At 40.3% G+C, this 14,433-nt stretch overlaps 1 protein-coding gene across 1 annotated transcript in view; it reads left to right on the top strand.

Moving 5' to 3' along the window:
- The first annotated feature begins 8,831 nt into the window (after positions 1-8,831).
- The window catches only part of KMT2E (lysine methyltransferase 2E (inactive)), a 79,806-nt gene continuing 74,204 nt past the window's right edge, over positions 8,832-14,433 (top strand). Inside the window, exon 1 of the mRNA XM_019660124.1 lies at positions 8,832-9,211. The gene's annotated coding sequence lies outside the window, so the exon portion shown is untranslated. The remainder of the gene's footprint in view (positions 9,212-14,433) is intronic.

Consider the following 14,433-nt stretch of genomic DNA (forward strand, 5'->3'; position numbering starts at 1 on the left):
CCAGGAAGAGCGCAATGATGGTGCCAACTTGGGCCAGTGAAGCAACATCCTCCACAACTAGATTGAAGAACAAAACGACAGGAACTTGTCTGTTCCCCTTTCCCCAATTCCCCAGCACTGTTCCCATCCCCCCAATTCCCCAATTAAAAAAAAAATATACGGAAACATGCTACCTATCATTTTTGTGCATTATAGAATAATCTAGTAAAAGATATTCCTTATGATAGTTTCGAAAAAAATAAAATAGTATTATTTTTACTATGGCTAACCAGACTCACATAAGTATGTACCAACATATAATTTAGCTATTAAAAAAAAACAAAAACAAATGGAGGGCAGCTGGTTAGCTCAGTTGGTTAAGAGTTCAGGCTCATGGCACCAAAGCTGCCAGTTCAATTCCCACATGGGCCATGGAAATGCACTTTCCACAACTAGATTGAACTACTTGACTTGGAGCTGATGGGTCCTGGAAAAACACTTTCCCCAATAAAATTTCTTAAAAAACCCCCACAAAAACACAAATGTCACCATAATAAGACATTAAATTAAAAAAAAAAAGGAATCAGTTCCTTTTCTTATGTCTAAAATGTGGACATGTCAGCTTACTTGCTAGATTTGTCTATTAAGATTGAATCTACTCAGCTTTGATTGTCTCTTTCAAGATTACCAGATCTCAGGGGCCAGCAGAGTGGTGCATCGGTTAGGAGTTGGCTTGAGACGCCAGCTCTGAGCAGCAGGGCCCCGGTTTGGATCCCACATGAGGGCCAGTGATGCTGCGCCCTCTACAGCTGAGATGGTGAACAACAGCTCGACCTGGAGCTGGGCTGCCATGAGGCGATGGCGTAGGCTGCAGTGGGGCTGGCCGGCAGTGGGCATGAGTTTTTGTGAGCGGCCATGAGCCGCCGTGAGTGGCCATCCAATGGCCGGTGAGCAACTACCTCACCTGGGAAGAGCACAATAATGCCAACATGAGCCAGTGAAGTGATGTCCTTCACAACTAGACTGAAGAACAAAAATGGACAGCAACTTGTCTATTCCCCTTCCCCAATTCCTCAACCCCAATTCCCGAATGACATCTTTAAAAAAAAAAAAAAAGACTACTAGATCTCAAATAATTCTTTATTTTTCTTCAGTCAGCTCTTTCTTCTCTCCAGGCACAAGCATGGATGTTTCTGCAGTCTTATATACCTGCTTTATTTTAGTATTCCTACTCTTTCTTTCAGGCTCTTCTTACTCCAAGTACACTAAAGGTTCTAAGAGTCAGTCCCTTCTCCTGAGTTAAAGGTAGATAAGATTTAAAACAAATCCTAACACACTTCACTGTCCTGTGTCTCGGCTCAAAACTAAGTCTTCATTCAGACAATATAACTAGGGCAAGGAATATGAATTTTGTTGAGGTCAGAGAGACAGGTGTTGAAATCACTGCTCTGCCACCTTGCGTTAGATTATCATTTAACTGAGATAAGGTGCACAATAGCATAAAACATGTTTCTGGGCACTCAGAGAGCACTGTTTTTTGTGTTTTTTTTTTTTGTAATTCCCCCTGTACACTCAAACTATTGGGTTGTCGGAAAAGTCATGCCACATTTTGGCAACAAAAAAACAGAAAAAATACGTCATGACTTTTCCGACAACCCAATAGTATCGATGACCTGGCTAATTAAAAAATCAAAATAAAAACCTGTTATTCCTCAGTCCTTAATTCCAACTGTTATGCCCTCACTTAACTAATGATCTTCCCTTTCTTTGAAGTTAACTGTCAGCAATACACCAAGCTATACATAAAGAAATGAAAGTGGCATTAAAATTTAAAAGGTAGAATAAAGGCTGGGAGAAATTATCAAGTAAACATTTATCAGCGGTTTTCAACCTTCCTAATGCCGCAACCCGTTAATACAGTTCCTCATGTTGTGATGACCCCCAACCATAAAATTATTTTTGTTGCTACTCTATAACTGTAATTTTGCTACTGTTATGAATCGTAATGTCAATATCTTTTTGTTTTCCAATGGTCTTAGGCGACCCCTGTGAAAGGGTTGTTCGACCCCCAAAGGGGTTGCGACCCACAGGTTGAGAACTGCTGATTTAGATAGAAATGCTTCAAAGGTTCTAATTACTGAGTAGTTTATCTTGTCAACTTAACTGAAAATGGAAGGGCTAGAAATTATGTTTTGTGTGTCTGAAATATGGTAGGAATGCAAATTATGATTGAAATTAGAGTTGGAGTTCCAATTGGTCGCAAGAAGAAAACAACTGGAGGAGAAAAACCAGAATATTGTTTTAAACTTGAGACACAAATATCAATATACTTTGGGACAGGCACTTCTAAAAATAAATACTTTTGAGGATAAGGAATAGTAATATCTCTAGGAATAAATTTCTATATAATTTAAATGAATTTAAGCTTCAGTTGCATGAAACACTGTTTACCCTAGAGGTCGATAACCAGTTTCTTTTGGACAAGTACCATATAAAAGATAGTTGTTTACTGAAGGTATGTTCTATACTCAAAGACAATGCTGACTGCCGCGTTCTGCTTTGTGGTGTGCTTACAAGAAACAAGCAAACAAAAAATAACCCCAAATCTAATTTTCTTTTATAAAAACTACAAATGCAAGATAAACTCTGCATCCTTCAATGCTTATGCAAACATAATCAATGAAGGAAAAAGGCCGTTAAATACTTTTCTTTAAAAAACAACACAATCACAAAATAAGACTAGTGGAGTCAATAAACTAGGTATATTCAAAAATTTTGTTTTGTTTAAACTACCACTCCTCCAAGCAAATGAAGGATCACCAATAGATTTTACAGCTCTTCATCACTGGCTCCGTTTTTACATTCGACACTGAAGTTTATCTTGGATATTAAAGGGCCCCCTTTTTTTTTTTTTTTTACTAAATCTGTTAAATCACTCCAAAGGAGAGTGGGCTCTAAATTTTTGCTACCTTCCTATTTGCTTCATTTAGGTGGAAGCAGAATACTCTTAATTTCTTCAGTTTCCAGACAAAATTCCATACTTAAACATGTTTCAAACTTGAACTAAACATAAACAGTAAACGGAGGAGACTAAGGGCCTTATTTTTTTGGATGGCAGGGGACAGGTAACTTTGGAAAAAAAAAAATTAACACCTTGCCCAGGAAGAAAGAGGTAGCATTTAACTCATTTTTCAGAAAGTTATACTAATCAGGCTGTGTATGTTGTTTAACATTTTAAGGTATATTTAATGGTTTAAGTTCAAACAATTCTCACATATAAATCTTTTCATTCTATACTTAGAAGACACTAAAGTAAGGGGAGTGGTGGGACAGAAGAAAATTTCATATAAAAACAAAATCCAGTGAAAGTCGTAGGTTAATTCTGAATATTTTCTTTCTTTGAACTTTACCCCCCAAAGCTTTAAGAGCAGACAGAAGGGTCATCATCAAAGTTTATGCTATAAAAGCTTGTATCTGTCTCATAACTGTGTTATTGTAGAGCTTTATTTTACATACAATTTTCATAAGCCCTATTACTGGAATGCCAACCTCATGACAAACCAAACACATATAGCTACTAGAGGCTGGCACACTGACACTTATGATAGGAAGAAAAGTGACAAAAACTAAGCTCAAAGGCACAAATTAGGTCCTCCATTATCAGAGCAAGCAGTACTACTTACCATGATAAACCCCAAACATATCAAAGAATTATAAACCCAAATAATCCCTGGTTTTATATACCACTGAAGTTTGTAGGTTAAAATGCCCTCTAGATTTGAGAAATATGGATGTTGAATAATATTAAGGCCAGCTTTTTTCTTTCCACCTTTTTGGGGGCAGAAATTATCTCTCTGTCCCATTGGCTGGCCCCATTTCGCTACTCATCTTGTAAGAGAAAACCTAGACCCAAGCCTCTGCAACCTGTCATCTCATCTCCAAACTCTGGTCAAAATTTTTGGAAAATGTGCAAGTGAATAGCTTACAGTTTGGAATGTATGGTCTACCAGTAAACTGTTATCAATCTCTAAAGAAACAAGTGCATGTCAACAGTGTCAAGCATTGGGCTTGGGTCACCAAAGAATGGCTTATTTTACTTGGAAGTATGGATTTAGAAGAGTTTCAGAGGCAAAGGTTCAAGTTGCATTTTCCAGGAGTGGGAAGAGGCACTTCAGGTATTGTGGACAAAGGTAAGCAATAGCACAGCACTTAGGATGGTACGCATTTTAGCCATCAGGGGATGTTTGCTACATGAACCCAGTTAGATTTAAATAATAGGGAAAGGAAGGTTGGGATATGACTTACTTAAATAATGAAATGTAGGATGAGAAGCAACATAAATTTGAGGAAATGGGTGAAGTTCCAAGGAATCAAGTAGTAAGCTTAGTATTTTTATGAGTTCAGGAAGCCTGTGGACCCCTGTAAAGCTTAACATTGCATCTGCAGCTCTAAGACGGAAATTTGGGCATTATCAGATAATAATAGGTACAAATAAAACTGCCCAGAGAACATATAATACAAGAATGTACTCAAAGAAAGTAATTGCAAATAGTATTAAAAATTCCACAAGAATGTCAAGAAAAATTAAAGCTCAACAGGCTTATGAATTTGGCAGTAGAAATGAGGGCACATGCTTATTAAAAATACAAATCAAGGATTTGTTTCCATTAGCTTGAAAAAAGGCCTTTCCCTATTAAGGCACAGTAAAGCTAAGAACATTATAAAAATTACCTTAAAAATACTGACTTCATATTTAGTCCCTCATTTCTCAGTTGGAATAAAAGTTGCTATTGAGGGTAAGGGAACCATAACATACGTAACAAATAGACCCTTGAAGTTATTCAAGAGTTCTTTATAGGCAAAATGCCCATTTTATATGCAGTGAACAAAACAAACAAACAAACAAACAAACAAACAAAAAGCTTTAAACTTTAGAATGTTTATACTACTTAATATTTACAGTTTAATTACTGACTTTTCAGTTCATTCACCTTCAGTTACCTCACTGAAAAAAGAAAGCCACAAATCTAGTAAGTATACATAAATTAAACACCTCAATCTTGTTTCGAAACTACCAAGTCTTCAATACAACTAAGACTAAAGGAAATAGCACAACTTTGACCCCAGTTTAAACTTATCTTTTCAGGTCCAGCAAACATTTCATCTTAGCACCAAAGAGAGGTGTTCTGTCAAAAAGCAAACTGGGTTTCAGTTGCAAATGTCCTTGTTGAATAACTCCCTTCTCTCACTTGACACCATCCAAGGAGAAGTCTTTTGTTAATAAATATTCACACATTTAAGTTGATGGCAACTACACTTGTTTGACCAATGGGAATAATCAAAAATAAAATTAAGTCTTTCTTACTATATCTGCCAATTTAGGCCTTAAGGTCCTTTGAACTGCAGGAGGTCTTCACCTAGCAAGGTTTCAAAAATTAAAACTAAAGCTCACACTTCTACAAAAGTGACTTAAAGAAAAAGTAGTCTTTAATGATACATCTGATAAGGTGTTACTATCCAAAATTTACAAAAAACTCCTACAAGTCAACACCAAGAAAACAATCTAATTTTTTTTAAAAGGCAAAGGACCTGAATAGACATGTCTCCAAAGAGGACACACACATGGTCAATAGACAAATGAAAAGATGCTCAACATCACTAATCATCAGAGAAATGCAAATTAAACCACAATGAGATATCACCTCACACCTGTCAGGATGGCTATCATCAATAAAATCAAGAAACAAGCATTGAGGATGCAGAGAAAAGGAAACCCTCGTACACTGTTGATGGGATAGCAAATTGGTACAGCCACTATGGAAAATGGTTTGGAGGTTCCTCAAAAAATTAAAACTAGAGGGGCCAGCCGAAAGGCTCAGTTGGTTAAAAGCTCACTCAAGAGTGCGAGCTTTGAGCAACAGCAGTTTGATTCCCGGCCCGAGCTGAGTTGCCGCTGAGCTGCCAACAGGTGGCAGGATGGCTCAGCTAAAAAAAATAGAAAAAAATAAAAATAAAGAATAGAACTACCTTATGATCCAGCAATTCCACTTCTGGGTACTTATCCAAAAAAATCCAAAACACTAATTTGAAAAAAATGTATACATCCCAATGTTCATTGCAGCAATATTTATAACAGCCAAGATATGGATGCAACCCAAGTGCCTGCCAATAGATGGCTGGATAAAGAAATTGTGGTACAATGGAATATTACTCAGCCATAAAAAAGAGTGAACTCTTACATTTGCAACAACATGGATGGACCTAAAGGGTATTGTGCTAAGTGAAATAAGTCAGAGAAAGAAAAAGACAAATACCATATGTCCTCACTTACATGTGAGAACCTAAAGAACACAATGAACAAACAAACAGAAAAGAAAGACTCAGATACAGAGGACAAAGTGGGGGTTGCTAGAGGGGAGAGAGATTGGGGAGCTGGGTGAAAAAGGTGAAGCTTAAGTACAAATTGGTAGTTACAAAGCAGTCACAGAGATGTAGAGTATAGCACAGTGAATATAGTACATACTGTTGCAACAACTATGTATAGTGCCAGGAAGGTACAAGACTAATCAGGTAATTACTGCATAAATTATATAAATGTCTAACCACTATGCTGTACACCTGAAACTAATATGTCAATGGTAACTGAAAAAATATTTTTAAAAGGAGCAAGAATAATGGTGCAAAAATCTTAACATTTACCAAATGATGATTGTAATTTATTTTTAGAAACCATACTAACAGGGCAACAGAAAAACAATATATGACTAAAAAGTATTGAAAACAGCCTTAAAACTTCAGATTACACTAGCAGTCTTTATTCTGTATCACGCCTAAATTTAAAGAGAAAGCCAAATTCATTGATATTGCATTCTTGCAGAATATAAGGTTAGCAAGGATACGGGAAAAAAGTACAGATGGAAAGTACAGAAAATTTGAAAAGGGCCCTCAAAATTCAGAAGATATATGCTTTGGTTTCTTATAACTTTTAGGAATAATTAAGTGTTTCTAAGTGTTATTTACACCTGCTTCCAAATTAATGGATTTTTTTTTTCCTCACTCGGATTTCAGAAACTATGTTTTCTCAAAAAATAGTCTTTCACATTGAGGCCCAGGAGCTAGTCTCTCCTTTTCACTGAGTCCAGTGGCCTTCACAAGGACTCAGTTGATTCCGATTCCCACATTAGGGACCTGACACATTACGTAAGTACACTTTGCAGGAGAAAGTCAGATAAGAAAACAGGGCGCCAAACCTTCTCCTCCACCAACAGCCGTCACACCCCACAAGGAGTCTCTCTCCGGGGGTTTTTCCCCGTGGAGCCGCAGCTGTTAAGCTGTATGGGGGAGGGGAAGCGCTCTCAGTCATCTCTTCCTCTTCAGGCCGCCAACGCCGACCGCACTACAGTCTCCTCCGCCCATGCCCTTTCCCCTCCCCCGCCCCAGCCCTGGGTCTGAGCCAAACCCCACAGGAATGCAGCCCGGTCACATGCGCTGCGGCGGCGGTGGACGTGCCTCTCCCCCGGCGCCCCAAGGAGACCCAGCGCCATCTTGCCCTGACGCAGTTACAAAAGTCATGGGAGAAATTTGTGTCTCCTCGTCCACGCCAGCACCCCAAAGTTCCGCAGAGGCCGAGCCGGTGCCCTCACCTCGCGCAAGGACAGGAGAAAATGTCAGGGAAGAGCCTTGAGATTCCCTTCGCCACTGCTTGGGTTCCATATCAGCCGCGACAGCAGCAATCACCACCGTCACTTCTCCCTCTCTGCTTTTGCAACAGCCTCCCACGATGGCGCTGGCCCCACCCGCTGCTGCAGCATGAGGTAATCGCTAGCCAATCACGACGCGCCCGACGGACTATCTCGAGCACTGATTGGCTGCAAGGACCGCCTCTGCCTCTCCCCACTCCTCTCATCAAACGCTCCAGGTCGCTAAGGGGCAAGAAGACGGAAACCGCCATTTCGGGGAAAGACCCCGAAGACAAGAGCCGGAATCTCCATGCCATTTTAGTGGGGAAACCCTTGTTTTATTCTTTGGCCTCCCCGATTTTTCTTCGAGATAACCGTCTCTCTGTCCCTCCCCCGTTGAATCACCGCCACATAAAGGAATTCCCGCTCCCCTCCCCGCACATTGTCCCGCCGGCGGCGCGGAAATCCTTCCCCGGGGCCAAGAGAAGTAGGAGGCAGCAACGGCAACTGCACCGACAGCAACGGCAGCTTTTTACCCCGATACACGGTGGCAGGGAGGCGGCGCTGACGGTGGCTGTATTTTCCCTGCTGCTTCTCCCCCCGACCTCTTCTGTTTCTCGCTCCTCCATCGAGACGGCTCTGGACTCGCCAGCTCCGCTTTTATCCGGTGCCCGGAGCCTGCGCACTGGAGCCTCCTCAGCCCCTAGTGGGCGTCGATTTACACCCTAACCGAGTTCACCGAGCGCTGGAGGCCAGAGGGGGGAGGGGACGTCGGGACTGAGGTGATTTGAGGAGTGGGAAGTAATGCGTTGCTTTAGGAAGGTGATGGGAGAGGGTGTCGTTTCCGGGGCCTACTGATTCATCCTTCCACCCAGTAGCGTGCCCAAGCTCACCGAAATCCAGACTTGAGGGCTACTCAGGGAAAAAGAGTAAAGAACCAATCCTACCAAATATCGAAACTTCCCCAAACCTTCCGTGAATTGTTGAAAGCATCTGTTGTGAAAAAGACGGAGACTCTGTCCACCTCTCTGCCTCCAGTTGGCTATCTTCGAGCCTCTGTGGACAGGCAACAGCGGGCGGCAGCCCACAAGCAAAATGGCGGCAAGCAGCTTCGTCCCCTCCCCCTCTGCCCCTGCAGAGCGGGGCGGGCGGGCCCCGTGCACTTGCCGCCGCTGCCGCCGCGGCCGCCGCCGCGGCCGCCGCCGCCGTCGCCGCCATTTTCCCAGAGAGAGGCAGTGACACTGAGCGGGCGCAGGGGGCCGAGTCGGAGACCGTGCTTGAGTTCGGGAGCGGCAACAGAGGGGGCACAGACACTCTGAGCAGCCTCGCCGTCGCCTCTGCGTTCCTGCTGACTATCTCGGTGCCCCCTCCCCTACTCCTCGATTGCTGGTGAAGAGGCTGCGCGCTGCTGTTTGGGGAGGGGTTGTGTGGAGCCGGGTCCGGTGTCCGCAGTGGCTGCTGTCGAGGGGTCGTCTGATCGTAGAGGTGTGGAGAGACGCCTTGGGGGTCGAGCAAATAACGGGGTTCGGGTGTCTGGTGTGTGAACATCACAGGTCAGTGCCTGTCGTCTCCTTGGGAGTTCATGGGGTTTGTGGGGTGGAGGAACGTGTGTTTCAAGGGGGAGGGGGCCTTCTCATCTTTATCCTTGTGTGTGGGGGGTCGACGTTGACTCTCAGGTGTCTTGGTTGGAGCAAGACGTTGCTCGTTTGAATCGAATTTATCCTTTCTCTTCCTTGTCCCTAGAAAGGGAGCATTATGGCGGGTTTTAGGGTTGGGGAAGGGGAAACTGGCAGTTAAACCCCCTTGAGAGTGGGAGTTAGGGAGGGGGCGCACTCCTTGGCAGCAGGTTAAGGCCGCTTGGGTGAGGAGGGAGGCTTATGACTGTTATTAGGGTTTGTGTCGAAGTGGTCCCAGGAGCTGCCAGCCCTCCCTTTTCCTCCATCGCATCTTGTTCAGGTGCTGAAAACCCGTATAGGCCTCATTTTCTTCTTCCATTTCTTAACTGGCGTCCTCTGGTATAATTTTCTCGTTAATACGAAGGGGGTTAAGAGAACGCCCTGGGTCTCTATCTCCCTTTGTGGGAGACCCAGACAGCTGCTCATCCTCTCCGAGAGAAGGTAAACCCGCCCCTGAGGTGGTCACCCCAGTACCCAGCCTTCTCTGTCTCCTCCCCCACTCCTCTCGCATTATCGCTGTCCTTTACTGTACCGGAGGCTTAGAATCCACAATATGGCACATTTCAGAAAAGCTTATTTTGACCAAGGGATTGGCACAAACACTATGGCAGCAGACACTGAAGAGAAACAAACGGTTCACTGTGCTAAACGGGGGTAGGGGGAAGAGAAAAAAAAACACAATCCGGAGTGCTCTCTTCCACTGGCCTTAGTTACGTAGAGATTCGTTCTTGCTAGAGACTGCCTCAAGAATGATACAATTTAAAGTGAAAGAAAAATCGCTAGAGTTAGCTTTAGAGTAAAGCCCGTTTTTTTCTATTTTGACCCCTTTTTTAGAGATGTGAATAACGTAAGGTGTTTGAAGTTCTGGAGACCTTGGAAAGAATTAAGTGAGGTGCATTCAACTCTAGGCTGGAGACATCAATACCTAATTGGAAGATAGTCTGGTTTTTCCTTTAATTTCCGAGATGGGGAGTAAAAAGTGAAATTTCCCTCTTTTGTCCTTTACAGATTCTAAAAATGGCGGCCCCAGGCTGATGTTGTGGTAATCTAATCAGCTCGGGTCCTCCACACCCCATGCAGTGCGTTTGTCTGCAGCATATTACAGGCTTATTATGTTTACATGAAAAGACTGGGCTTTCCCCCCCCCAAAACCGTTAACAAAAATGTGTTGATTTTACTGCAAATTACAATGTTGTGTTTTAGTTGCTTAATTTTATTGTTTTTTTTTTCCTGAGAGGCAAATAAAATGACACCACTTTTGAAAAAAAATAAAAAGACTCAGGTAGTCTTAGACATGTCAATAATGAGGCTAGGTGTTCTTAAATATTAAAAAATATATATGTTTGGGGACAAATAATAGTTTTTGTTTGGTTTAATCCAAGCATCTTTTATTCAATATGCCAAAGTAAATTAAAATGTTTAGTAACTTTATTAAGTGTAATCTTTGTATGACTAGACATTTTAATCTAGAACGAAACATTTCCCATCCAACTCTTGACCAGTTTTATGAATTTTGGTTTTTGTACTCTCTCAGATTAATTTTTAGGGAGCTGTACAAACAAGCCTAAACCTGTTACTTCACTGGGTGTGGAGATGCTTGTTCTTCTCACCATTAAATTTTGGATTCATTTTCTCCATATAGTTAAGCATTCTTTAAGAATGTTCTAAGTTGATTGTGTATTTATTTGGTAAAGTGAAGCTCCATGCTTTGATGCCTTTTAATATTCTTATGGCATACTGTCATATAAGTAAAAAAGTAAGGCTTTAATTCTTGATCCTCCCTCCCCCAACAAACATGCCCACTTACCTATTATGGGATGGGATGTGGAATTTAGTTTTAATAGACTTTAAATAAAAGCCATACCATAATAGGGTCTTGAATCCACTTTGTGCTAATTTCAGAATTTTATACATTGAGGCAGAAAATGAAATGTTGTCAATGTAATTGTATTCTAAAAAGTGTGGTTAGAATTCATCTCTGTAGTAGGAGGTCGATCTTTTTGGCCTGAATTAAGCAGTGAGATATGAGTGGGCCATTAATGGCATTTAATGACCATTCTGACTGTGTAGCAACTGAAAAAGATGAGTGCCTTTCAATCCAGTAGTACTTTAAAAGACTGGAGAGTATACAGCTTTTCATGATCCTCCTATTCCATTGTAAATTGCTCTACAGTATTTACAATGGAATAAGAGAATCATGAAGTTCATATATGAACTAGATTGATGTTAAGTTTCTATTCTGCAAAGTAATTGTAGAAATAACTGGCATAGGGAGTTTCATCATGGCAGACTGAGCGCACAACCTTACTTAGAATCTCTGAAATATTTTCTTATAAAGTGAAATGGTGGGTGGTGGGAGAGTTTGTGTAGGGATTTGGGGTCAGTACTCATTTGTAATATGCTGAGTGATCATATAAGTCCAGATCCTTTATCTGTTGTATAAAGATTGTGCATTTAAAGACTAAGTGGTTAAGAACCGTGGTTCAGAAGGTTGGTACTTTAAATTTACTATCTAATGTAGGAAATCAGTATACTCTTTGGGAAATTCGGTTTATGTAGCCATAGGCGGGAACACTGTCTCTACCCATGTTTCTTGACCTTGGTCAGGTCTAGACAATAAAGCATTTGGACCTATTTGGCTTCAAACAATGTCAAGTTAGAAATTATAAGAAAAGCTGCCTTCATTCTACTACCTTTCTTCATACTGGCCTGCTTTGTTGCTTTGGGTTTTGTTTTGATATGTTTTGGTTCCTGTAAAATGAGACTGGCTGTTTTTAGTATATTGCACTTTATTTTAAATGGTTACTTTATAAATAACATGACTATAAATGTTGGGTTTTTTATTAACGTACACCCCAATAGACCATGTTTTAAGTTAGGATTGTGAAGGCAAAAAAAGGTTAGGCATAATTTTTGTTTCCAGAGAGTTTTGAAACATTTGGTCCCTTGGGGGGAAACTAGTCAAATGGTCTTTGTTCTTAGGATAGCTGAATTTGAGGGATTAGTTGTTTATCTGTTTAAGTGGATTTGTAGAAAATCATAATGTAATTGGATAGCAAATTTTATTATTAGAGACTACATTTTGATCATACTTCCCTTTTGTTGTCAGTGTAAGTTATAGGATCCCTTTGATCGCAATTTAAGTTTAGAACCTTTATTAGGGCTTCTCCATTTCCCTTCAATTCTTTAGGTCTCTGATGACTCTTCTACAATTTTGGCTCTCTGTCTTCCTCACAGCTTCCAGCCAGAAAATTTTAACCATATATACCACAGTAAGTTCTAAGACTGTTTGGATCTAAAAATGAGGAAGTGAGGATAAAAGCCAATTAATAAACTAGGAGAAATTCTTCTCCTCAATACATACTTTAGTGGTCTTAGCGAAATTATAACTTAAATTGGTTTCTTATTTCTAAGAATAATGTACCTATTTTTGTGCATCAAACTCTTAAACCTATGGTTTTATTTTTAAAAGTGTATTATGTAAATCCTAACAGCTCTGCTTTTCTGCAATTTTCTACTGGGACTTAAATGTATACTACCACTGTGTCTTTAATGTATGAAACCATAGGACTATGAAGCGTTATCAAAAACTGCCTAAGAAATATTAGTATGGAATTTTCTTAAAAGATGCTGTGTTTATTTAAAAAATATTTTAATGTATAATAGTTTTTATCTTCAAAGGATCTATCTATTCTTAGCAGACAGTAGGTGTTCAATTATTTGTTGACTTTAAAACTTGTTTAAAGGAACATATTTACATTTCAAATATTCATGCTGATCAGGAGACTGTTTCATGTTTGTTAGAATAAATGTTAAATACTTGTAGTCAGTGAGACTTGCTTAATGTTGAATGTAAAACTATTTTTACTTCGTGGCAAAATTATTTTTCTGTATATTGACTGGCAAAATAAAAAGAATACTGTGAGATATTGCTGTATAAACGTTAGCTAGCTTTTAGGCTGTGTTTAGATTGGTGTGGCTTACTCTGTTTTTTACCCTTTTGCTGTCTCTTGTAATGTACACATGTTGGGAGGAGCCTCATTTTTCCCCTAATATTAAAAGGATAATATTTTTGAATTACCTAAAAATTTATTTAATATGGAAGAGCAATATTTGTGGTTGAAAATTGTTTTTAGTGCACTAAATTTGAAGTAGAGAGTAACTGTAAACATTTTGCTGTTCCAATTAAACAATGAGTATTTTATATAGAGGTAGGAATTAACCCAAAAAGTTGTTTTTTTGTTACCGTGAATACTCATGCTAAGTGCTACATTAAAAATCAAATGGTGGTGACTCAGGCTAAGTTAATTAGATTTATTTGTATCTTTAACAATATGAGAAGTTCTTATTAATCATTGGTAACTAGTATGCTTTTTTTACTAAAATCAGAGTCAAGAAAACAGTTGGTCTTATATTTCACTTGATACATATTTTCACTTAATATGAAATCACTTTTTTCCTTGTGGACAGCTCATTAATCAAATTTTATTTTTAAACAGTTTAGGAAAGCCATTTTTGTACTTCAGGTGAATTTTACAGCTTTATCGAAAATCTGATTTGGTTATTTACCTAAACTATTTAAGCTGTTTGACCAGTTGAATTGAAAATGTCCAACATCACAATCACAATTTTTTTTTGACGTGTTGCATTAAGATGCCATCAAAACACACATGATGCCTTTTTTTTCTCCTTTTTTCTTTTTAGTTAATTGGGGAATTGGGGGAGGGGAACAGCATTGGGGAATCGATCGGGGAAGGGGAACAGACAAGTTGTGTTTTTTTTTGTTCTTCAGTCTAGTTGTGGAGGATGTCGCTTCACTGACCCATGTTGGTATTATTGCGCTCCTCCCCGGGTGAGGCAGCTGCTTGCCGGCCATTGGACAGCTGCTCACGGTGGCTCACACCAGCTGCCGGCCGGCCCCACTGCAGCCTAAGCCATCGCCAGTAGCTCACAGCAGCCCAGCTCCAGGTCGAGTTGTTGTTCACCATCTTATTTGTAGAGGGTGCAGCATCACTGGCCCTCATGTGGGATCCAAACCGGGGCCATGCTGCTCAGAGCTGGCGTCCCAAGCCAACTCTTTTTTTCTTTTCTTTTTTTTT

Source organism: Hipposideros armiger, unplaced genomic scaffold (assembly GCF_001890085.2).
Source record: "Hipposideros armiger isolate ML-2016 unplaced genomic scaffold, ASM189008v1 scaffold_312, whole genome shotgun sequence".
Lineage (NCBI taxonomy): Eukaryota > Metazoa > Chordata > Mammalia > Chiroptera > Hipposideridae > Hipposideros > Hipposideros armiger.